The 23,395-nt window shown below is 43.1% G+C and overlaps 1 long non-coding RNA gene across 1 annotated transcript in view; it reads left to right on the forward strand.

Annotated features, from left to right (window-relative positions):
* The window catches only part of LOC121008353, a 36,263-nt gene extending 13,773 nt beyond the window's left edge, over window positions 1-22,490 (forward strand). Inside the window, exons 3-4 of the long non-coding RNA XR_005780564.1 lie at window positions 11,676-11,678; window positions 22,028-22,490. This is a non-coding gene — a long non-coding RNA (uncharacterized LOC121008353). The remainder of the gene's footprint in view (window positions 1-11,675; window positions 11,679-22,027) is intronic.
* The last annotated feature ends 905 nt before the right edge of the window (window positions 22,491-23,395 follow it).

A 23,395-nucleotide genomic window follows, 5' to 3' on the forward strand; every position in this document is an offset into this window, starting at 1 on the left:
CTGCGCTGTGTACAACCTACTCAGCAGTTTCGACCAGCACATGGCCCACAGCGCTCAGCCACACCAGCCCGTGAGACAGCAGGAGCTTCTGGAGCAGGGCAGGTATCAGATAAACTCATCCAGTTGGAAGGGAGGGCAATCATAGTGCTGTTAGGATTTATGGACACAGCTCTCAGCATGCTTAGCCAGCCTTCTATCTGGCTGTGCTTCTTGAGAGTCACAGTCCACAGGCTGTTTCTGAGCCTGTGGACTGTGACTCTCAAGAAGCACAGCCAGATAGAAGGCTGGCTAAGCATGCTGAGAGCGGTGTCCATAAATCATAACAGCACTATGAAAATTACTGACTGGCTAAGCATGCTGAGAGCTCAGTCTCTATAACATAACACATAAAGAAATTACTGTTTCTAGCTGCTAGTCCACAGTCCACAGTCCACAGCAGCTAGAAACAGTAATTTCTTTAAAGGGATTCTGTCACCAGGTTTGACCCCTGTCAGCTAAAAATATGCTGATGTTCAGGGCGTCTTCACAATTCCTAATGTGGGCTTATAAATGTCATCTGTGGGCTTATTTAGCTAAAAAACAGCTTTTACTAACCTGTCAGTCAAACAAATAAGGTGCCCAAGGGGATGTTAATGGGTGCAAGATGCCCGCCGCACCCACCGCCGTTCGTGCCCAGCGCCGCCTTTCTGGACTTCTGCACCGCCTCCTAATCCTCTGTGCCGCCTCTCGCTCTCCCTCCCCCCTCCTTCTGCTGTAAGATCTCGCGCTTGCGCACAGGGCTCTGCCTGATGCGCCCGTGCAGACTTCTCCATTTGGCTTCTTACAGCGAAGTGCACATGCGCCGGCACTTCGCTCAACCCCTGTATGCGCGAGATCTTACAGCAGGAAGAGGGGGGAGGGAGGGAGAGCGAGAGGCGGCACAGAGGATTAGGAGGCGGCGCAGAAGTCCGGAAAGGCGGCGCTGGGCACGAACGGCGGCGGGTGCGGCCGGCACCTTGCATCCATTAACATCCCCTTGGGCACCTTATTTGTTTGACTGACAGGTTAGTAAAAGCTGTTTTTTAGCTAAATAAGCCCACAGATGACATTTATAAGCCCACATTAGGAATCGTGCAGACGCCCTGAACATCAGCATATTTTTAGCTGACAGGGGTCAAACCTGGTGACAGAATCCCTTTAATGTGTTATGTTATTTAGACACAGCTCTCAGCATGCTTAGCCAGCCTTCTATCTGACTGGCTAAGCGTGCTGAGTGCTGTGTCCATAAATCATAACACAGCTCTATGAAAATTACTGTTTCTAGCTGCTGTTGTCCACAGTCCACAGCAGCTAGAAAACAGTAATCTTCGTAGTCATGTTAAATGATCACTATAGTGTCAGGAAAACAAAGCGGTTTTCCTGACACTATAGTGCCCTGAGGGTGCCCCCACCCTCAGGGTCCCCCTCCCGTGGTCCCCCTCCATGTTGCCAAGATAGACGCCAAATGAAGGGGTAGTTGCAGGAACAAAATACTTTAATGGTATCGATAAAATATATATGTAATTAAGACACTGAGTGCAGTTCCATAAAAAGGCCCAGCAAAATCCTCAGCACCAGGCCCATGATGCTCTTAATCCGGCCCTGTATATGGGACTGACGTCCCTCCAGATTGGAGGGTATGCCCCCCCTAGAATTGTTTCGGATGGTCCATGGCTGCATCTATCAACCCCGTGAGAGGGGGAGACGTGTTACCATTGTGACCATCAGGATTGTCTGATGAGGGTAGGTGCTGGCATATTCTAGGACGGAAGTGATTCTCACTCAGTGATCTGATTTGAATGGTGCCGCCCTACTTGTATGAGTTTTTGGACCCCAAATCAATTACCATGAGGCTAAACTCAAACTAGTGACTGGGTACTCTAATCCCGAGTTTTGGGCGAGTAATAGACACCTGGTACATGTAGCCATTCATAACTTTTTGGTTAAAGGTCATATAAGTAAACATCTAAGTTTAATCAACCCACAGTAATATTAACTATAGACCGATTTTGCCCCACGTTATGGGTAGAATATGGAGAACACACACATATGACAACATAGAAGTCTGGCGTTTACACTCTTTATAGACGACGATACAATGTGTTAGGATACCATGGCAACGGCTGAAGGGGCGTTACACAGTGACGGGAGACTTGGCGCCGGGTCCTGTCGCCACTGGGGTCGGGCGCGCATGTGCGTTTTAACCTAGCGGAGACGTGGATGGGAAGCGTCTGGTCTCCTGGGCGACTGTTGAGCGTCCTGAGGCTGACGTCATGAGGCAGACGCGCAAGCGCATTTGACATGGAGGAACGCCGAGTGAAGTGAGGAGATCGGCCTCGCATAAGGTTGAAGTAACAGAAGTTACCGCAGTGACAACATTCCCCAGTTCACACCCTGCATCTCAGTAAGTTGATGGAACGATATTTATGATTTTTTGATGTATACACACTGTATGAGGTTTTAGAAAGACACATTAAGTTAACCTTGCTGCAAGATGAACAGAGAAAGGGGTGGTACTCACAGTCTTTGTTAATGATGTATTTACATAATTGATTAGGTCAAGTGACCAACTTTGTAGGGTATATGTATCCGCTTTTTAGTTCACATTGTTAGATTGCTTGAGAAAGATCACACTGATCGAAACGTCGCATTTGTTGGTGAAATAAAGCATTAAGGATCAAGGCTGGAGAGTGCTGCAGTTTTTCTGTTACAATTGCATCTGGATTTGGGGAAGCTGAGGACTGGCTTCTGACACAGCGAGCACCACCACAGTAAGGAACAATCTATATTTTTCGTAGTGCTGCTACACATTTTTTCTTTTTATTGCCATCCTGTCACAAAGCCACCATCTGGTCTCCATACGGCTGTAGGGGGGACCCGATGGCATGGAAGGCAGCGCAATGCCTTCCTTGGGCATCTGCGCTGCCTTCCGGTGACAAGCCTGTGAGATCCAGCCCCCTGGATCTCACAGGCCGGAAGCTGTATGAGTAATACACACTGTATTAGGGCTCTTTCACACCTGCGTTCTTTTCTTCCGGCATAGAGTTCCGTCGTCGGGGCTCTATGCCGGAAGAATCCTGATCAGTTTTATCCTAATGCATTCTGAATGGAGAGAAATCCGTTCAGGATGCATCAGGATGTCTTCAGTTCCGGACCGGAACGTTTTTTGGCCGGAGAAAATACTGCAGCATGCTGCGCTTTTTGCTCCGGCCAAAAATCCTGAACACTTGCCGCAAGGCCGGATCCGGAATTAATACCCATTGAAAAGCATTAATCCGGATCCGGCCTTAAGCTAAACGTCGTTTCGACGCATTGCCGGATCCGACGTTTAGATTTTTCTGAATGGTTACCATGGCTGCAAGGACGCTAAAGTCCTGGCAGCCTTGGTAAAGTGTAGTGGGGAGCGGGGGAGCAGCATACTTACCGTCCGTGCAGCTCCCCGGGCGCTCCAGAGTGACGTCAGGGCGCCCCACGCTCATGGATGACGTGCCGCATGGATCACGTCATCCATGCGCATGGGGCTCTCTGACGTCATTCCTGAGCGCCCCGGGAGCCGCACGGACTGTAAGTATACTGCTCCCCCACTCCCCACTACTACTATGGCAACCAGGACTTTACTAGCGTCCTGGGTGCCATAGTAACACTGAACGCATTTTGAAGACGGATCCGTCTTCAAATGGTTTTAGTTCACTTGCGTTTTTCCGGATCCGGAGTGCACGACGGATCCGGACAACGCAAGTGTGAAAGAGCCCTTACTCATACAGCCAATGCATTCTAATACAGAAGTATTGGAATGCATTGTAAAAGGGATTAGACCCCCAAAAGTTGAAGTCCTAAAGTGGGACAAAAAATAAAGTTAAAAAAAAGTTTTCCCCCCCAAAAAATTACGTTTCAAGTAAAAATAAACAAAAACATCATTTTCCCCAAATAAAGTAAAAAAAATAGGGAATAGACATATTGGGTATCGCCGCGTCCGTATCGACCGGCTAAATAAACATATCACATGACCTAACCCCTCAGATAAACACCATAAAAAATAAAAACTGTGCTGAATAAACCTTTTTTTTTGTCACCTTACATCACAAAGTACAACAGCAAGCGATCAAAAAGGCGTGTGCCCACCAAAATAGTACCAATCTAACCGTCACCTCATCCCGCAAAAAATGAGCCCCTACGTCAGACAAAAATAAAAAAAACTATGGCTCAGAAGCTGTTATTGTGTAAAACTTACCCAATATGTATACTTTTTTTTATTTATGTAAGTTTTACACAATAACAGCTTTTTTAAAACAAAAAAAAATTGTTTTAGTGTCTCCATATTCTGAGCCATAGTTTTTTTTATTTTTTGGGCGATTGTCTGAGGTAGGGGCTCATTTTTGCGGGATGAGGTGACTGTTAGATTGGTACTATTTTGGTGGGCACACGCCTTTTTAATCGCTTGCTGTTGTACTTTATGTGATATGTAAGGTGACAAAAAAATGGTTTATTTAGCACAGTTTTTATTTTTTATTTTTTGCGGTGTTCATCTGAGTGGTTAGGTCATGTGATATGTTTATAGAGCCGATACGGACGCGGCGATACCCAATATGTCTACTTTTTTTATTTATGTATCGCCCCGTCCGTATTGACCCCTCAGATGAACACCGTAAATAAAAACTGTGCTAAATGAACCATTTTTTGTCACCTTACATCACAAAAAGTGTAATAGCAAGCGATCAAAAAGTCACACGCACCCCAAAATAGTGCCAATAAAACCGTCATCTCATCCCGCAAAAATCATACCCTACCCAAGGTAATCACCCAAAAACTGAAAAAAGTATGGCTCTCAGACTATGGAAACACTAAAACATGATTTTTTTGTTTCAAAAAAGAAATCCTTGTGTAAAAGTTACATAAATAAAAAAAAAAAAGTATACATATTAGGTATCACCGCATCCGTGACAACCTGGTCTATAAAAATATCACATGATCTAACCTGTCAGATGAATGTTGTAAATTACAAAAAATAAAAACTGCCAAAACAGCTATTTCTTGTTACCTTGCCTCACAAAAAGTGTAATATAGAGCAACCAAAAATCATATGTACCCTAAACTAGTACCAACAATACTGCCACCCTATCCCGTAGTTTCTAAAATGGGGTCACTTTTTTGCAGTTTCTACTCTAGGGGCGCATCAGGGGAGCTTCAAATCGGAGATGGTGTAAAAAAAAAAAAAAAAACAGTCCAGCAAAATCTGCCTTCCAAAAACCGTATGGCATTCCTTTCCTTCTGCGCCCTGCCGTGTGTCCGTACAGCAGTTTATGACCACATATGGGGTGTTTCTGTAAACTACAGAATCAGGGCCATAAATATTGAGTTTTGTTTGGTTAACCCTTGCTTTGTTAGGCTACTTTCACACTTGCGGCAGGACTGATCCGACAGGCTGTTCACCCTGTCGGATCCGTCCTTCCGCTATTTCGCCGTGCCGCCGGACTGCCGCTCCGTCCCCATTGACTATAATGGGGACGGGGGCGGAGCTCCGTCGCAGCACGGCAGTGCATGGCGAAAGGCCGCCGGACTAAAAGACCTGCATGTCAGACTTTTTAGTCCGGCGGCCTCTCACCGCGAACTGCCGTACTGCGCCGGAGCTCCGCCCTGTCCCCATTATAGTCAATGGGGACGGAGCGGCGTTCCGGCGGCACGGCGAAATGGCCGAAGGACGGATCCGACAGGGTGACCAGCCTGTCGGATCCGTCCTGCCGCAAGTGTGAAAGTACCCTTACTGGGAAAAATGGATTAAAATTGAAAATTTGCCAAAAAATTTAAATTCAGAAATTTCATCTCCATTTGCCAATAACTCTTGTGGAACACCTAAAGGGTTAACGACGTTTGTAAAATCTGTTTTGAATACCTTGAGGGGTGTAGTTTCTTAGATGGGGTCACTTTTATGGAGTTTCTACTCTAGGGGTGCATCAGGGGGGCTTCAAATGGGACATGGTGTCAATAAAACCAGTCCAGCAAAACCTGCCTTCCAAAAACCGTATGGCATTCCTTTCTTCTGCGCCCTGCCGTGTGCCCGTACAGCGGTTTACGACCACATATGGGGTGTTTCTGTAAACTACAGAATCGGGGTCATAAATATTGAGTTTGGTTTGGCTGTTAACCCTTGCTTTGTAACTGGAAAAAAATTATTAAAATGGAAAATCTGCCAAAAAAGTGAAATTTTGAAATTGTATCTCTATTTTCCATTAATTCTTGTGGAACACCTAAAGGGTTAACGACGTTTGTAAAATCAGTTTTGAATACCTTGAGGGGTGTAGTTTATAGAATGGGGTCTTTTTTGGGTGGTTTCTATTTTATGTAAGCCTCGCAAAGTGACTTCAAACCTGAACTGGTCCCTAAAAAATGGGTTTTTGAAAATTTCTGAAAAATTTCAAGAGTTGCTTCTAAACTTCTAAGCCTTGTAACATCCCCAAAAAATAAAATATTCCCAAAATGATCCAAACATGAAGTAGACATATGGGGAATGTAAAGTAATAACTATTTTTGAGGTATTACTATGTATTATAGAAGTAGCGAAATTGAAACTTGGAAATTAGCATTTTTTTTTTTTACAAATTTTTGGTAAATTTGGTATTTTTATTTTTTTTTATAAATAAAAATGAATTTTTTTTACTTCATTTTGCCAGCGTCATGAAGTACAATATGTGACGAAAAAATAGTCAGAATGGCCTGGATAAGTCAAAGCGTTTTAAAGTCATCAGCACTTAAAGTGACACTGGTCAGATTTGCAAAAAATGGCCAAGTCTTTAAGGTGAAATAGGGCTGAGTCCTTAAGGGGTTAAATAGCAATTCCTTTTCTCCCTTGCCACTTCAAGCGCTGACCTCCAATCCTCCTGCAGTGAGCCCCTGAGGAGTTGGTGTAGAGGATGGGAGTGGTAGTGGCCCTGATGAAGTATTGTGTTATGGTGTAATTCCTCAGGCCGATGCTCCCTATGTGCCGACACTTTTTCCTATAGTGTGCAAGCACGGCTACTCAGCAAAGGAAGCAATATGGATAATAACAATACATTAGTAACTGCCTTGTATTAACTTTCTCTACGTAATAAATGCCATTTGCTGACGTGAGACAACCCCTTTAATGTAGGTGTTAGCTGGTCACTCTGCTGTCTGACTTCTCAATGGTTTTCTTGAGGCTGTCTTTAGTTGTTCTCTCTGGTGAATCTCTTAGGCCCCTTTCACACGAGCGAGTATTCCACGCGGATGCGATGCGGGAGGTGAACGCATTGCACCCGCACTGAATACTGACCCATTCATTTCTATGGGGCTGTTCACATGAGCGGTGATTTTTCACGCATCACTTGTGCGTTGCGTGAAAATCGCAGCATGCTCCTCTTTGTGCGTTTTTCACGCAACGCAGGCCCCATTGGAGTGAATGGGGTTGCACGAAAATCGCAAGCATCCGCAAGCAAGTGCGGATGCGGTGCAAATTTCAAGCACGGTTGCTAGGAGACGATCGGGATGGAGACCCGATCATTATTATTTTCCCTTATAACATGGTTATAAGGGAAAATAATAGCATTCTGAATACAGAATGCATAGTAAAACAGCACTGGAGGGGTTAAATTTTTTTTTTTTTTTTTTAACTCACCTTAGTCCACTTGATCGCGTAGCCCGGCATCTGCTTCTGTCTCCTTTGTTGAATAGGACCTGTGGTGAGCATTAAGTACAGTTACAGGACCTTTGACGTCACTCCGGTCATCACATGGTATGTCACATGATCTTTTACCATGGTGATGGATCATGTGATGACCGGAGTGACGTCATCAAAGGTCCTGGAATGAATGCTCACCACAGGTCCTGTTCAGCACAGAAGGAGACAGACGAGATGCAGGCAGCGCCAGCAAGTGGCTTAAGGTGAGTTAAATTTTTTTTAATTTTTTTTTTAACCCCTCCAGTGCTAGTTTACTATGCATTCTGTATTCAGAATGTATTATTTTCCCTTATAACATGGTTATAAGGGAAAATAATAGCAATCTACACAACCCCGAACTTCTGTGAAGAAGTTCGGGTACCAAACATGCGCGGGAACACCCGCGATTTTTTACGCGCGAGTGCAAAACATTGTAATGCGTTTTGCTTTCGCGCGGAAAAATCGCGGGTGTTCCTGTAACGCACCCGCACATTTTCCCGCAACGCCCGTGTCAAAGAGGCCTTACAGGATTAGGAGCTTTGTCGTGTACTTCCTCTCCTCTCTGAGGGAGCAGGACCTGCCCACTCCTACCAAGGGGATAGGACTAGGGTGATTAGCTGTGTTCCTGTCAACAATTTATCTACATCCTTACTAGAACAAAATACAATACAATACATAACTATACAAACTATCTACTATAAAAGCATTTGCAGTCTGGGGTACTTTACTCCTTGCTGCTGTTTTTCTGGCTGCAGCAGTGAATTCCCGTGTATTGCTGAGGCCTCTGATTGTCTGCATGGAATCTCGCTGCCGCAGCCAGGAAGGTGATGTCAGCCACAGAAAGGACCGGAGCTAAGTTCTGGAAGCAGCAGTCAGCAGGCTTCTTTTTGTTATTTTAGCACATTTACAGGCGCTGTCCAAGTTATTATTGCACTCCGACATCCCCTTTTTAAATTAATTTTTGCTTAATTCCCCCCCCCCCCCCTCACAAAATTATGCATTAATCTACTCTCCTCCTTCTGGTCTATACCATGATGCCCCCTAATAGAGTTGTATAGTATTGGTGACTCTTTAGCACTGTTTAACACTTTTAAAAATATTTTCCATGTTTTTGTTTTTATTTTAACCTCTTCGGGACACAGGGCGTACAGGGTGGGCGGTGATCGGAACAGAGTGTCTGCTGAAATCCCCCCCCCCCCCCCCCCGTATCAGCGATCGCTGCAAACAGCAGGTCAATCCAATCCAAAGCAGGTTTGCAGCGCTTTTGGAAGTTTCAGAAACTTCAAAATGAAACATCTTTACATTTTTACCCCCCCCCTCCCTTCTGCAGCCCTCATTGTTATGTGCGGGCGGGCGCTTGAAACGGCTGACATCTGTGCTGTGATGTTAGCCATTTAACCCCTTCCATGCCGCGGTCCGTAGGGACCGCTGTATGGAAGGGGTTAACAGGGAGGGAGCTCCCTCCCTCTCCCATCGGGGGCTGCTGTGCCGTTTCAGCCCCCGATTCTTGACTGGATCACAGAGGGAGGGGACCCCCCTCCCTCCCCATCACCCACTGCTCTATTGTGGCAGCGGGTGATGGTTACCATGGCAACCGGACACCTTCACAGGCTTCCGGCTTGCCATGGTAAGGCTAAGTCTGATCAGACTAAGTGTAAACTGAAAATACAGTACAGTACACTATATAGAACCAAGTGGGTCTGGGTCAAAAAAATTTAATAAAATAAAAAAAACACATTTATCACTACAAAAATAAAATGCACTACACATGTTTGATATCACCGCGTCTGTAATGACCTGATCTATGAAAAGGTCATGTTACTTTCTCGCACGATGAACGGCATAAAAAAAAAAAAAAAAGATAAAATTGAAATTTTGCCCACCTTACTTCCCAAAAAAGTTAATAAAAGTGATCAAAAAAGTCAAATGTACGCCAAAATGGTACCAATGAATTCGGCACCTCATCCCGCAAAAAATGAGCCCCTACATGCGACAATCGCCCAAAAAAATAAAAAAGATATGGCTCTCAGACTATGGAAACATTAAAACATAATTTTTTTGGTTTCAAAAATGATATTATTGTGTAAAACTTAAATAAATAAATAAAAGTATACATATTAGGTATCTCCGGGTGTGTATAAACCTGCTCTAAAAAAATAACAAATGACCTAACCCCTCAGGTGAACACAGCAAAAAAAATTATATAAATACTGTGTCAAAAGCCATTTTTGTCACCTTACATCACAAAAAGTGTAATAGCAAGCGACCAAAATGTCATATGCACCCCAAGATAGTGCCAATCAAACCGACATCTCATCCCGCAAGAAATGAGCTCCTATATAAGACAGTCGCCCCCCATAAAATGGCTTTCAGAATGTGGAGACACTAAAATATTTTTTTTCAAAAATGCTTTATTTTGTAAAAGGCCTCATGCACACAACGTTGTTTTTCTCGGCCTCCGTTCCGTTTTTTTTGCGGATAGGATGGGGACCCATTAATTTCAATGCGTCAGCCAAAAAATGCTGATAGTTCATCCGTTTGTGTTCCGCGTCCGTTGTCCGTGTTTCCCTTCAGCAAAAAAAATTGTGCATGTCCTACTTTTTTCACATTTGTGGACAAGGATAGGCATTTATTACAAGGGATCTGTGAAAAAAAACAGATCCTCCAAAAAAAAAAATGGATGCCGCATGAGGCCAAACTGAAACAAAACCCCCTAAAAAGTAGTCATATTTGGTATTGTCACGTCCGTAACAACCTGCTCTATAGAAATCGCACACGATCTAACCTGTCAGATCAACGATGTAAATAACAAAAAATAAAAACGTTACCAAAACAGCTATTTTTTTTTGCAAATTTCCCATTTTAATCCATTTTTCCAGTAACAAACCAAGGGTTTACAAGCAAAACAAAACTCAATATTTATTGCCCCGATTCTGTAGTTTGCAGAAACACCCCATATGTGTTCGTAAACTGCTGTATGGCCAAACGGCAGGGCATAGAAGGAAGGGAACGCCATATGGTTTTTGGAAGGCAGGTTTTGCTGGACTGGTTTTTTGACACCATGTTCCATTTGAAGCCCCCCTGATGTACCCCTAGAGTAGAAACTCCAAAAAAGTTACTCCATCTAAGAAACTACACCCCTCAAGCTATTCAAAACTGATTTTACTAACTTTGTTAACCCTTTAGGGTACTCAGCAGAAGTGGCCCAAATCATTAAAAATAAAAAGCTAGCATTTTGTAATTATAAAAAAAAAACAGAGCAATGAAGATAAGGAAATCTACAAGATTAGGCAGAAAGAGGCCAAGCAAGTTATAAGAACTTCTAAAGCGCAGGCAGAAGAAAAACTAGCTCAGTCTATGAAAAAAGGGGATAAGACATTCTTCAGATATATAAATGAAAAAAGGAAATTAAAACAAGGAATAACTAAATTAAAAACAAAGGACGGAAGGTATGTAGAAGAGAATAAAGAACTAGCCGACTGCCTTAATGAATACTTCTGTTCAGTTTTTACAAAAGAAAAAGGAGAAGGACCTCCACTAGAAAGGATGACTAATAAATCGTTTGATGCATGTGTCTTTACAGAGGAAGATGTTCTAAGTTTGCTGTCTAAAGTGAAGACAAATAAGTCACAGGGGCCTGATGAGATACACCCAAAATTATTAAAAGAGCTTAGTGGTGAGCTGGCAAAACCGTTAACAGATTTATTTAACCAATCATTAGTAACAGGAGTCGTCCCGGAAGATTGGAAATTGGCAAATGTCGTGCCCATTCACAAGAAAGGTAGTAGGGAGGAATCGAGCAACTATAGACCAGTGAGTCTGACATCAATAGTAGGCAAATTAATGGAAACCCTATTAAAGGATAGGATTGTGGAACATCTAAAATCCCATGGATTGCAAGATGAAAAACAACATGGGTTTACTTCAGGGAGATCATGTCAAAAAAATCTTATAGATTTTTTTGACTGGGTGACTAAAATAATAGACGGTGGAGGTGCAGTAGACATCGCATATCTAGATTTTAGTAAGGCTTTTGACACTGTCCCACATAGAAGACTTATCAATAAACTGCAGTCATTGAGCATGGACTCCCATATTGAGTGGATTAGGCAGTGGCTGAGTGACAGACAGCAGAGGGTTGTAGTCAATGGAGAACATTCAAAGCAAGGTCATGTTACCAGTGGGGTTCCACAGGGATCTGTACTGGGACCAATTTTGTTTAATATCTTCATAAGTGATATTGCAAAAGGCCTCGATGGTAAGGTTTGTCTTTTTGCTGATGACACAAAGATATGTAACAGGGTTGATGTTCCTGGAGGGAAACGCCAAATGGAAAAGGATTTAGGAAAACTAGAAGAATGGTCAGAACTCTGGCAACTGAAATTTAATGTGGATAAGTGCAAGATAATGCACCTGGAGCGTAAAAACCCAAGGGCAGAATATAGAATATTTGACACAGTCCTGACCTCAGTATCTGAGGAAAGGGATTTAGGAGTAATTATTTCAGAAGACTTAAAGGTGGGAAGACAATGTAATAGAGCAGCACGAAATGCCAGCAGAATGCTTGGATGTATAGGGAGAGGTATAAGCAGTAGAAAGAGTGAAGTGCTTATGCCGCTGTACAGAACACTGGTGAGACCTCACTTGGAGTATTGTGCGCAGTACTGGAGGCCATATCTCCAGAAGGATATAGATACTCTAGAGAGAGTTCAGAGAAGAGCTACTAAACTAATACATGGATTGCAGGATAAAACTTACCAGGAAAGGTTAAAGGACCTTAATATGTATAGCTTGGAAGAAAGAAGAGACAGAGGGGATATGATAGAAACTTTTAAATACATAAAGGGAATCAACTCGGTAAAGGAGGAGAGCATATTTAAAAGAAGAAAAACTACCACAAGAGGACACAGTTTTAAATTAGAGGGGCAAAGGTTCAAAAGTAATATAAGGAAGTATTACTTTACTGAGAGAGTAGTGGATGCATGGAATAGCCTTCCTGCAGAAGTGGTAGCTGCAAATACAGTGAAGGAGTTTAAGCATGCATGGGATAGGCATAAGGCTATCCTTCATATAAGATAGGGCCAGGGACTATTCATAGGATTCAGATATATTGGGCAGACTAGATGGGCCAAATGGTTCTTATCTGCCGACACATTCTATGTTTCTATGTTTAGGTGTTCCACAAGAGTTATTAAATGGAGATGAAATTTCAGAATTTCAATTTTTTTGTTACTTTGCCTCAAAAAAAGTGGAATATAGAGCAACCAAAAATCATATTTACCCTAAAATAGTACTAACAAAACTGCCACTTCATCCCGTAATTTCCAAAATGGGGTCACTTTTTTGGAGTTTCTACTGTAGGAGTGCATCAGGGGGGCTTCAAATGGGACATGGTGTAAATAAACCAATCCAGCTAAATCTGCCTTCCAAAAACCATATGGCGTTCCCTTCCTTCTGTACCCTGCTGTGTGCCCATACAGCAGTTTACGACCACATATGGGGTGTTTCTGCAAACTACAGAATCAGGGCAATAAATATTGAGTTTTGTTTGGCTGTTAACCCTTGCTTTGTTACTGGAAAAAATGGATTAAAATGGAAAATTTGCCAAATTTAAATTCTGAAATTTTATCTCCATTTGCCACTAACTCTTGTGGAACACCTAAAGGGTTAACGAAGTTTGTAAAATCAGTTTTGAATACCTTGAGGGGTGTAGTTTCTAGAATGGGGTCATTTTGGTGTGGTTTCTATTATGTAAGCTCCACAAAGTGACTTCAGATCTGAACTGGTCCTTTTTAAAAAGTGGGTTTTGGAAAATTTCTGAAAAATTTCAAGATTTGCTTCTAAACTTCTAAGCCTTGTAATATCCCCAAAAAATAAAATGGCATTCCCAAAATAATCCAAACATGAAGTAGACATATGGGGAATGTAAATTAACCACCTCCGGACCGCCGTACGCAGCGACGCGTCCTGGAGGTGGTTGATTGATTCCGACTGGACGCGCCGGCGCGTCCTCTCGTGAGACGCGAGATTTCCTGTGAACGCGCGCACACAGGCGCGCGCGCTCACAGGAACGGAAGGTAAGAGAGTGGATCTCCAGCCTGCCAGCGGCGATCGTTCGCTGGCAGGCTGGAGATGTGATTTTTTTTAACCCCTAACAGGTATATTAGACGCTGTTTTGATAACAGCGTCTAATATACCTGCTACCTGGTCCTCTGGTGGTCCCCTTTGTTTGGATCGACCACCAGAGGACACAGGTAGCTCAGTAATATGTTGCACCAAGCACCACTACACTACACCCCCCCCCGTCACTTATTAACCCCTTATTCACCCTTGATCACCCCTGATCACCCCATATAGACTCCCTGATCACCCCCTGTCATTGATTACCCCCCTGTCATTGATCACACCCCTGTAAAGCTCCATTCAGACGTCCGCATGATTTTTACGGATCCACTGATAGATGGATCGGATCCGCAAAACGCATACGGACGTCTGAATGTAGCCTTACAGGGGTGTGATCAATGACTGTGGTGATCACCCCATATAGACTTTCTGATCACCCCCCTGTCATTGATTACCCCCCCTGTCATTGATCACACCTCTGTAAAGCTCCATTCAGACGTCCGCATGATTTTTACGGATCCACTGATAGATGGATCGGATCCGCAAAACGCATACGGATGTCTGAATGGAGCCTTACAGGGTCGTGATCAATGACTGTGGTGATCACCCCATATAGACTCCCTGATTACCCCCCCTGTCATTGATTACCCCCCTGTCATTGATTACCCCCCTGTCATTGATTACCCCCCTGTCATTGATTACCCCCCTGTCATTGATTACCCCCCTGTCATTGATTACCCCCCTGTCATTGATTACCCCCCTGTCATTGATTACCCCCCTGTCATTGATTACCCCCCTGTCATTGATCACCCCCCTGTAAGGCTCCATTCAGAAATTTTTTGGGCCCAAGTTAGCGGAAATTATATATTTTTTTCTTACAAAGTCTCATATTCCACTAACTTGTGTCAAAAAATAAAATCTCACATGAACTCACCATACCCCTCACGGAATCCAAATGCGTAAAATTTTTTAGACATTTATATTCCAGACTTCTTCTCACGCTTTAGGGCCCCTAGAATGCCAGGGCAGTATAAATACCCCACATGTGACCCCATTTCGGAAAGAAGACACCCCAAGGTATTCCGTGAGGGGCATATTGAGTCCATGAAAGATTGAAATTTTTGTCCCAAGTTAACGGAAAGGGAGACTTTGTGAGAAAAAAAAAATAAAATAATCAATTTCTGCTAACTTGTGCCCAAAAAAAAATATTTCTATGAACTCGCCATGCCACTCATTGAATACCTTGGGGTGTCTTCTTTCCAAAATGGGGTCACATGTGGGGTATTTATACTGCCCTGGCATTCTAGGGGCCCTAAAGCGTGAGAAGAAGTCTGGGATCCAAATGTCTAAAAATGCCCTCATAAAATGAATGTGGGCCCCTTTGCGCATCTAGGCTGCAAAAAAGTGTCACACATGTGGTATCGCCGTACTCAGAAGAAGTTGGGCAATGTGTTTTGGGGTGTCATTTTACATATACCCATGCTGGGTGAGATAAATATCTTGGTCAAATGCCAACTTTGTATAAAAAAATGGGAAAAGTTGTCTTTTGCCGAGATATTTCTCTCACCCAGCATGAGTATATGTAAAAAGACACCCCAAAACACATTCCCCAACTTCTCCTGAATACGGCGATACCACATGTGTGACACTTTTTTGCAGCCTAGGTGGGCAAAGGGGCCCACATTCCAAAGAGCACCTTTAGGATTTCACAGGTCATTTACCTACTTACCACACATTAGGGCCCCTGGAAAATGCCAGGGCAGTATAACTACCCCACAAGTGACCCCATTTTGGAAAGAAGACACCCCAAGATATTCCGTGAGGGGCATGGCAAGTTCCTAGAATTTTATATTTTTTGTCACAAGTTAGCGGAAAATGATGATTTTTTTTTTTTTTTTTTCCCCCTTACAAAGTCTCATATTCCACTAACTTGTGACAAAAAATAAAAACTTCCATGAACTCACTATGCCCATCACGAAATACCTTGGGGTGTCTTCTTTCCAAAATGGGGTCACTTGTTGGGTAGTTATACTGCCCTGGCATTCTAGGGGCCCAAATGTGTGGTGAGAAGTTTGAAATCAAAATGTGTAAAAAAATGACCGGTGAAATCCGAAAGGTGCTCTTTGGAATATGGGCCCCTTTGCCCACATAGGCTGCAAAAAAGTGTCACACATGTGGTATCTCCGTACTCAGGAGAAGTTGGGGAATGTGTTTTGGGGTGTCATTTTACATATACCCATGCTGGGTGAGAGAAATATCTTTGCAAAAGACAACTTTTCCCATTTTTTTTATACAAAGTTGTCTTTTGCCAAGATATTTCTCTCACCCAGCATGGGTATATGTAAAATGACACCCCAAAACACATTCCCGAACTTCTCCTGAATACGGAGATACCACATGTGTGACACTTTTTTGCAGCCTAGCTGGGCAAAGGGGCCCACATTCCAAAGAGCACCTTTCGGATTTCACCGGCCATTTATTACAGAATTTGATTTCAAACTCCTTACCACACATTTGGGCCCCTAGAATGCCAGGGCAGTATAGCTACTCCACAAGTGACCCCATTCTGGAAAGAAGACACCCCAAGGTATTCGCTGATGGGCATAGTGAGTTCATAGAAGTTTTTATTTTTTGTCACAAGTTAGTGGAATATGAGACTTTGTAAGAAAAAAAAAAAAAAAAATCATCATTTTCCGCTAACTTGTGACAAAAAATAAAAAGTTCTATGAACTCACTATGCCCATCAGCGAATACCTTAGGGTGTCTACTTTCCAAAATGGGGTCATTTGTGGGGTGTTTGTACTGTCTGACCATTGTAGAACCTCAGGAAACATGACAGGTGCTCAGAAAGTCAGAGCTGCTTCAAAAAGCGGAAATTCACATTTTTGTACCATAGTTTGTAAACGCTATAACTTTTACCCAAATCATTTTTTTTTTTACCCAAACATTTTTTATTATCAAAGACATGTAGAACAATAAATTTAGAGCAAAATTTATATATGGATGTCGTTTTTTTTGCAAAATTTTACAACTGAAAGTGAAAAATGTCATTTTTTTGCAAAAACATCGTTAAATTTCGATTAATAACAAAAAAAGTAAAAATGTCAGCAGCAATGAAATACCACCAAATGAAAGCTCTATTAGTGAGAAGAAAAGGAGGTAAAATTCATTTGGGTGGTAAGTTGCATGACCGAGCAATAAACGGTGAAAGTAGTGTAGGTCAGAAGTGTAAAAAGTGGCCTGGTCTTTCAGGGTGTTTAAGCTATAGGGGCTGAGGTGGTTAATAACTATTTTTGGAGGTATTACTATGTATTATGGAAGTAGAGAAATTGAAACTTGGAAACTTGCAAATTTTTCCAAATTTTTGGTAAATTATAATTTTTTATTTTTTTTTATAAATAAAAATGAATTTTTTTTACTCCCTTTTACCAGTGTCATGAAGTACAATATGTGATGAAAAAAACAATCTCAGAATGGCCTGGATACGTCAAAGCGTTTTAGAGTTTTAAAGTTATTCACACATAAAGTGACACTGGTCAGATTTGCAAAAAATGGCCTGGTCCTTAAGGTGACAATGAGCCCGGTCCTTAAGGAGTTAAATCTCTGTTCTTTAGATTCATTTCATGAATTTAGTCCTGTCTGTGAAGTAAATGCACTGAATGTGGACATGCTAGACATGTCACCTGACTGTGAATACACACACTAAAATCTGCGCAAATAAATGTTGGAACAGCAACACTCAAAAAGCTGTTGGATGAAGAAATTTGGCTGCGGGATTGTGATACGTTGTACAGCACACTCTGCTGTTCAAGGTCACAAACATGTAGAGGTTCACGATCATTTTTTTTTTTAGTAGCCCAGTAGACTCCATACAAAAACATTTTCTATTTGATCCTCCAGTAACGACTGCAATCTCCCAATGTCTTTTATCTTGGATGAAGAGTCCTTTTCATATAAGAGAAAGAGCTTACTATTCTCTGCAGGCCATGTATTAATGGACAATGCCATGCCTATATGGATCATTACTAACGGCCATATTACATTAGGGAGTTGCTATTTACTTTTCCTGTAAACATTCAAGTTTCTTACTACTCGTGCATAAAAGAAACGCTTTACGTCTTATGCAGAGTGTCACGTACTGAGCAATAGGAAACCTATAGACTCATGTGTAGCCTATTCTGTTCAGATAAATAATTTCATGCCGATTGGATCCTGAATAAGGGCGGTTTCACAGACAGGGCAGGATTTATCGTTCCCCTTGATGCCAGAGAACAAAGGAGAGAATGGCATCAGCTATTTCTGTCTGCCCCATAGAAATGAATGGGAGCGTGCGCGGTGTGCTCACATTCACTCCTGTGGGAGCAGCGCTTGGTGGTGGACAGACCTCGGGAAATCCAGGGTCCTCCAGCCACAGCTGTCCCTGCTCCGTTCTCGTGGTAGGTGGGACCAGCACCTATCAGACAATGGGGGCATATCCTAGCGATATGCCCCCATTGTCTGAGATGGGAATACCCCTTTAAGACTTTACTGCAGTGAGGAACACTGTTAAGACGCCCTTTACACTTGGACACAACCTGGCCAGTCGTATCTCCAAAAGCCTGCATCCCTCACTCAGTGGACTTTACAGTCATCATAGGAAGAGCACTATTGCCCGCTATAGATTCTCCTAGAACGAACTTGAGACAGATAGGGAAGAGGACCATAACTCCCATTCTTACCTAAATTCATACATTGGTATCTGGGAAGAATTGCACTGTACAGTTGGAACTGTGTTTCGCTATAGTTGGGCGTTATACAACTTATATTTTTCACTCCAGTAAAGAGAGACCCTTACTCTGCTGCATCTGGCCTGGTTAACGACTCCTGCCCCATCCATTGGAAATTGCACTCTACACGCCATGCCTTCCACCCATACCAGTGGCGGACATACTGCCTGTGCAGCTGGTTCGGCTGCACAGGGGCACAAGTATGGGAGGGGTCCCCTTCTTACCGGCGGCAGGGGGAGATGAGCGCTTCCATTGTGGAAGCATTCATCTCTATCGCTGTCCTTAGGACGGCGATACAGATGGATGCCGCGGCCGGGCAGGGAAGAGGCTTCGCCCTTCCACGGTCCTCTTATAGGCTGCAGGCCTAGTGCCTATAGCCTATCAGAGGGCGGTGCGATTACATAATTGCGCCGCCTGAGCGGTACAGCACGGGCCAGAAGAGGCCTGCATCACATCGCTGAAAGCGGCAAGGAGTTAAGTGTAAGTGTTTATTTTTTTATTTATTTACGCTTTGCTTGGGGTCCTATCTGACACTCATGAGGGCATCTACTGGGGGCCCTATCTTATGTACTGGCACACATTGGGGAGGGGCACTATGGAGGAGGAGGAGCCCCATGGGGGCCCTTTTGTAAATACTGACACGCATGGGGGGTACTATGTAGGGGGAGGGGCCCTATTTTATATACTGGCACATGTGGGGGTAACTATGGATGGGGAGGAGGACTATGGGGGCCATATTTTTATATACTGGAACACTTGGGGTGCACTATGGAGGAGGAAGATCACTATGAGGGCCCTATGTTATACTGGCACATATGGGGGGCACTATGGGGACCCTATTTTATATACTGGCACACATGGGGGCACTATGGAGAAGAGGGGGGATAGGAGCACTATTGGGGTCATTATATAGGTGCATTAAACTGGCACACATGGGGGCATTTTATACTGGCACATTTTGTCAGGCACCATGGGGACAAGGGAAGGCGCACTATCGGGGCACAATATAGGAGTATTTTATACTGGTGCAAATTATAGGGCACTATGGGGACCTTGGGTCAACTGGGGGCACTAAGAGGGTTTTTTGGGCACACAGTAGGAGGCATTGGCACACATTATAAGGGCACTATGGGGACATTGGCTCTACAGTGTGCACTAAGAGGAGGTATTTTTTATACTGCCACACAACAGGAAATTTTTATGCACTGGCGCACATTATAAGGGGGCATTTTTCTACTGTTACACATTATAAAGAGAATTATTACTACCGGGGGCATTATGGTGGGCTTTATTACAGTTGAGGGACTATGAGGAACATGAATACTAGTATGAGCACTATGGGAGCATTTTTACTTCTGCGGCACAGTGGGGACATTATTACTGTAGGGGCACTATTACTACTACGTGTTGTCTGGTAAATAATTATTTCTATTGGTGTGACTTTAGGGGGCACTATTACTGTGGGGGACACCCTGGCATGGTATCAACTTAGCACAGTTATTTTTGGGGAACATTATGTCTACACCAGGCACATTCTTTGCACAGGGGCCCTCTGCTGTCTGTGTCCGGCCCTGACCCATACAAACACTTAACATCACTGGCACCCCATCTACCATCAGGCAGGAGCCCCAGAACCAGGGTGTTCCCTGAGAAAAGAAAGGGTGCACCCCCTTTCACTGCACGGCCCTGGCGAACAACAGTGTGATTGACTGACTGGTACAGCCAGAGCCACTACCACTCTCCTCCTCTGCTCCAGCTCCTCAGGGGGTTGATGCAAATGTGAGTGTGGACAGTGTGCTAGTTATATGCTGGTAGCTGTGTGTGGTCAGGGGCAATTCTGGAAATTGGTAGTGGAAGGCAATTACTGACACCCCCTGGAGGAACCCAAGCATAACAAACAAGAGGTTGCTACAATCTCCTCTACAAAGCCTAGAATGACATGCTGTGGTAGAGGGCAACCTTCCTGAGACCAATAATGGAAAATAAGTTTAGGTAAGAGCTTTTAGCTGTCTTGGGTGCAACCTGACCTCCAAAAGGAATTGTGGTAGTGAACATAGTCCTTAAAGCTACCCAGAATGTGGAAACCTCTGAGTCTGACGTGACACTGAACAATGACTCGGTTTAGCTCTTGCTTCCCAACAGGCAGTTAACCCATCACTGCTACCTGTGTCAACAATACAGATTAAATCACTGCCTCCCTCAACATAAACAGTGGCTTACATTATATCACCATGCAGCGCCTAACGACATCTTGCATGTGCCTTTATCCAGGGAATGTCCCAAATTTATTATGTGTGTTAGGCCTCATGAACACGACCGTGGTTTGGGGCTACATCTGAGCCCCATTTATTTTTTATTTTTTTGTGGATTGAATTCAGACCCATTCACTTCAATGGGGCTGGAAAAGATGTGGACAGTACTCGATGTCCATTCCATGGTCGCGCCAAAAAATAGAACATGTCCTATTCTTGTCCGTATCGTGGACAAGGATAGAACTGCTCTATTGAGGGTCGGTCGTTCCGTTCCACGGAATGCACATGGCCGACATCCGTGTTTTGCGGATCCGCAATTTGTGGACTGCAAAACGGACACAGTTGTGTGCATGAGACCTTAGGAATGGATTTTCCTTAAAACAGATCAAAATTTATGGTTACACTTCACACAGCCATTGAGATTATAAAATGTATTCTGCAGCTGCTGCAAGAGGGAACTCGCTTTATGGGGGTTATTCGGGTTTCTTTGAACTCTTCTCCTTCTAGTGGGACAGAAATAATTTCAACATTTAGCTTAAAGCCATGGGTTGGTATGAGGAAGAGTGTCTGCTTAATGAGTTCTACTGAATATATCATGTCCTGTGAACAATTTAAACTTTTTCAAATATCCTCACTATTTACATTTCTCCAGTTTGGTATTTTTTGTGGAATAAGGCTAGGGCTAAACTGAGACTTTTTGTAGCGTTACTGATTGTTTTCAATTACTGAGCAACAGCTGCAGTCCAAATTAATACACTGAATTGTACGCGATCTTGTGGACTTCAGCTGTTACTCTATCAAAAATCAATCAGTAGTACTACAAAAAAAGCCTATGTGTAGCCTCAGCCTTAGGCCACGTTTGCACAGCAGCATTTTGGTATTTTTGCCTCTGTACTAGGAGTGGAACCTAGAGTAGGGTAGGCTCGCACAGTTTTTTTGGAGGAGGTTTTGAGGCTGATTTTTCTCCAGGTTCTTCAGCCAGAGTCCTTCCTTTTATATTCTGATTCCTTTCGAACACACTTCTGGTTTTGGCTGAAAAACCTGCAGGAAAATCTGATTCAAAACCTGCTCCAAAAATTGTGTGACCTTACCCTTACAATTACTGATGCTAAATTCTGCCATGTGAACGAAGCCTAAAGAAGAGCAATGCTGACTGGCTGAAAAATGGCTTAATAATCCATTATCTTATGTTGCAGGCTAATGTCCCCAAGAATATTTTGAGTCTACACTTCAGAAGGTGAAGGATCATATTGTCCAAGAACAACATGGATTTAACATATAACCTGTCATTTGATGAGGCATGTTGGCCAACAATGATAATATGGGAGAGAATTAACCAAGCATACACTTCAGATTCTCCACCGAAGGATTGGGGGCTTCAAAAAGGGGACTATGGATACCAATGTTGGACTCTTAACTCTCATAATGAAAGTTATATTGTGGTCTGGGACACTGATTGCTCCTACTGGAAGGTGAAAACTCCATTTGGATTATGTTTACATTTTATTGGACCTCTTTTTATTGACAAATCGAAGAAGGGTTTGTCCGTACCACCAATATTCACTGTCATTAAATCTGATACAAATGTCTTACTGCCTGCCCAAGAGTTTAAAGTGATCGAGCAGATGAGAAAAATTGTCAGTTTTGTTAATAAAAAAGGTACATAGACATATGGGATGTGAAGAACATATTAAATATTCATGCTGTACCTGTTACATTAATGGGAACCTGTCATCAACTCACTGAGGGCAGCATAAAATAGTAACAGAAATGCTGATGTCAGCGGTGTGTCACCCATGAGCTAAAAGTAAGGGGTTGCTGAGAACCAGCATCATAATCATTGCAGCTCAGGCCTGGAAAAGAGTCCTGGTTATTATAATCTCCTGCTCTCTCGCCCATCTGCTGATGATTGGCAGTTCTCTCCTAGAGAGAAAGGGAGAAAACTAGGTAGAAGAAAGACATCAGCAGATGGGCAGGAGTGCAGGAATGTTATGAATAACCAGGACTCTTCTCAGGTGGCTGTGACTCTTTTCCAGGCCCAGTCTGCAATGATTGTGATGCTGGTTCTCAGCAACCACTTACTTTTTACTTTTAAATGACAGACCGCTGAAATCAACTCTATGCTGCCGTTAGTATGGGCAGCACAAAGTTTATGACAGGTTCCCTTTAAGCGTGGTTTGTGGGCTGGTATTGAAAAAAAAAGAAGCAAAAATCTTAACTTCAGAAAGCATTCAGCTACATGACAAATTTCAACACTGAAAGATATTTAATTGATCCAGGGAACATTGCATCCATTTGCTCGGGGAAAAAATAAAAAATTGTCAATTGATCTTCTTTTTTTTTTTTTTTTTTCTCAGCTTGCTGGATACGGTAAACAGAGGTGTGAACCTACCCTTACTGAATATTTATTTCTTCAACACCGTTTTTGTGCACTTTTGTAATGAAGTCATATAGCCATTGATTTCTTGTTTTCCCTTGAGCTACTGTATTATCTGAATGTTGTCTTATTTTTGTTCTATTGTTTAACATTCTCTTTGTGGCCCCTGGAGATTTGGCTCTTTGTG

The sequence above is a fragment of the Bufo bufo genome, chromosome 7 (genome assembly GCF_905171765.1).
Source record: "Bufo bufo chromosome 7, aBufBuf1.1, whole genome shotgun sequence".
NCBI lineage: Eukaryota > Metazoa > Chordata > Amphibia > Anura > Bufonidae > Bufo > Bufo bufo.